This window comes from Mandrillus leucophaeus, unplaced genomic scaffold, assembly GCF_000951045.1.
Source record: "Mandrillus leucophaeus isolate KB7577 unplaced genomic scaffold, Mleu.le_1.0 Scaffold594, whole genome shotgun sequence".
Lineage (NCBI taxonomy): Eukaryota > Metazoa > Chordata > Mammalia > Primates > Cercopithecidae > Mandrillus > Mandrillus leucophaeus.
The window spans coordinates 1,633,896-1,637,506 of record NW_012106408.1 but is presented as its reverse complement, the minus strand read 5'-3'; positions in this window follow the sequence as shown (position 1 = coordinate 1,637,506).

The following is a 3,611-nucleotide window of genomic DNA, read 5'->3' as shown; positions in this document are numbered from 1 at the left end:
AAAAAAAAAAAAAAAAAAAAAAAAAAAAAAAAAAATCAGCTCTCTCAGATGAGAAGGAACCAGTGCAAGAATTCCAGCAACACAAAAAGCCAGAGTGTTTCATCATCTCCAAAGGATAGTTCCCAAGCAATTCATCCTAACTGGAATAAAATGTATGAAATGACTGGTATAAAATTCACAATATGGATGGCAAATAAACTCAATGACATCTAAGAGAAAATTAAAATCCATCACAAAGAAGGAAGAAAAATGATCCGAAATTTGAAAGACAACATAGCAATATTAAGAAAGAACGGAACAGAACTTACAGAATTGAAAAATTCACTACAGAAATTTCAAAATACAATTGGAAGCTTTAACAACACACTAAACCAAACAGAAGAAAGCATTTCAGACATTGAAGGCAGATCCTTCAAATCAACCCAATCAGGCAAAACTAAAGGATGGAGAATTTAAAATTATGAACAAAGCCTTAAAGGAATATGGGATTATGTAAAGTGACCAAATCTATAACTTATTGGGATTCCTGAGAGAGAAGAGGAAAGTAAGCAATTTGAAAACATATTTGAGGATATAATTCATGACAATTTCCCCAATCTTGCTAGAGGTTGACATGTAGATACAAGAAATCCAGGAAACTCCTGTGAGATACTGTACAAAATGACTATCCCTAAGGCACATACTCATCAGACTATCAAAGGTCAATGAGAAAGAAAAAAATCTTAAAGGCAGCTAGAGAAAAGGGTCATATTACCTATAAAGAGAAACCCATCAGGTTAACAGCAGATTTCTCAGTAGAACTCTTAGAAGTCAAAAGAGATAGGGGTACCATTTTTAGCAATCTTAAAGAAGGAAATTCTAACCAGGAATTTTCTATCCTTTCAAACCAAACTTCATAAACGAAGGAAAAATAAAGTCTTTCTTAGTCAATTAATCACTAAGGGAATTCATTGCCACCAGGCCCTTTAAGAGGTTTTTAAGGGAGTTCTAAACATGGGAATGAAAGAACAATATATGCTACCACAAAAGCACACACAAAAACATAGCCTACAGACTCTATAAAACAGCTACACAATAAAAACTCAAAGCAACTAGTAAAAAATACAAGAACGAAAGCTCACATATCACGATTAACCTTGAACATGAATTACCTAAATGGTCCACTTAAATGACATAGAGTGGCAAATTGGATTAAAAAAACCAAGATCCATCCATCTCTTGTGTTCAAGAGACCCATTTTACATGTAATGACAACCACAGGCTCAAAGCAAAGGGATAGAGATAGATCTATCACACACATGGAAAACAGAAAAGAGCAGTGTCCACTTTTCTTGTATTAGATAAAATAGACTTTAAACCAACAACAGTGAAAAAGAACACAATAAGGCATTACATAATGATAAAATGTTCAATTCAACAAGAAGACTTAATTATCCTAAATATATATACACCCAAATTTGGAGGGCCTAGACTTCTAAGACAATGACTTCCAGACCTAAGGAAAGACTTAGACAGCTACACAATAATAGTGGGGAACTTCAAAACCTCACTGACAGCATTAGACAGATCACTGAGGCAGAAAACTAACAAAGAAATTCTGAACTTAAATTCAAGACTTGACCAATTGGATCTAATAGAAATCTACAGAATATCCCACCCAACAACCACAGAATACATATTATTCTTATCTGCACATGGAACATACGTTAAGATTACCACCTGCTCAGTCATAAAAAGCAAGTCTTAATAAATTTTAAAGTACTGAAATCATAACAACCATCTTGTAAGACCACAGGGAATCAAGATAGAAATCAAGACCAAGAGTAGCTCTTGCAGCCACACAAATACATGGAAACTAAACAAGTTGTTTCTGAGTGACTTTTTGGTAAACAACAAAATTAAGGCAGAAATATAAAAATTCTTTGAATCTAATAAAAATAGAGCCAAAACATACCAACAATCCCTGGAATGCAGCAAAAGCAGTGGTAAGAGGAAAGCTTATAGTGCTAAAATGCCTACATCAAAAAATAGAAAGATCTCAAATTAACAAGCTAACCTCACATCTAAAGAAAGTAGGAAAACAAGAGCAAACTAACCCCAAAGCTAGCAGAAGAAAAGAAATAACTAAAGTCAGAGCAGAACTAAATGCAATTCAGACCAATAGAATCATACAAAGATTCAATAAAATAAAAAGTTGATTTTTTGAAAGGATAAACAAGATTGATTGACCACCAGCTGGATTTACAAAGAAAAAAAGATAGGAGATTCAAATCAGCACAATCAGAAATGACAAATGTGATATCACAACCAATCACATAGAAATACAAAAGATCCTCAGAGACTATTATGAACATGTTTACGCACACAAACTAGAAATTCTAGAGGAAATGGATAAATTCCTGGAAACATACCACTTTGTAAGATAAAACCAAGAAGAAAATTAAATTCTGAACAGACAAATAACTATTAATGAAGTTGAATTGGTAATAAATAACCTACCTACCAAAATAGCCCTGGACCATGTGGATTAATGGCCAAATTCTACCAGATATACAAGGGAGAACTGTAACCAGTCCTACTGAAACTAGGATAAAGGGGAAGGAACTTCTCCCAAACTCATTCTGTGAAACCAGTATCATCCTGATACCAAAATCTGGCAGAGACACAACAAAAAGGAAAACTATAGGCCAATCCCCTGATGAACACAGATGCAAATATCCTCAACAAAATACTAGCAAACTTAATCTAGCAACACATCAAAAACTTAAATCATCACAAGCCAGCTTTATTTCTGGGATGCAGAATCTAATAGTCTTTACTTTGGGTAAAGCCTTTGGGTAAAGACTAGAGTTCAACATAGGCAAATCAGTAAATGCGATTCACCATATAAATCAAATTAAAAACTAAAACCATGTAATCATTCAATAGATGCAAAAAAGCATTTGACAAAGCCAAAATCCTTTCATAATAAAAACTTTCAACAAACTAGGCATTGAAGAAAGAAATCTAAAAATAATAAGAACCGTCTATGAAAAACCCACAGCCAACATCACACTGAATGGACAAAACCTGGCAGCATTCTCCATAAGTACTAGAACAAGACAAGATTTTCCACTCTCATTACATAATGCTATTGAACTTAGTACCGAAGAGCTAAGCCAAAACAATCAGGCAGGCAATACAAATAAAAGGCATCTACATACAAAAAGAGGAAATCAAATTATCTCTCTCGCTGACAGTATGATTCTTTATCCATAAAACTCTAAAGATTCTGCTAAAAGACTCCCAGCTCTGATAAATGAATTCAGCAATGTCTCAGGATACAAACTCAATGGATGAAAATCAGTGGCATCTCTATACAACAATAATGTTCAAGCTGAGAACCAAATCAAGAGCACAAACCCACTTATAACAGCCACAAACAAAAATAAAATACCTAGGATTACATTTAACCCAGGAGGTGAAAGACTTCTACAATGAGGAGTAGAACATACTGGTGAATATATTATAGATTATACAAACAAATGGAAAAGCATTCTATGCTTATGGATTGGATGATTCAATATTGTTAAAATGTCCAAACTGCTCAAAGCAAGCTACAGATTCAATGC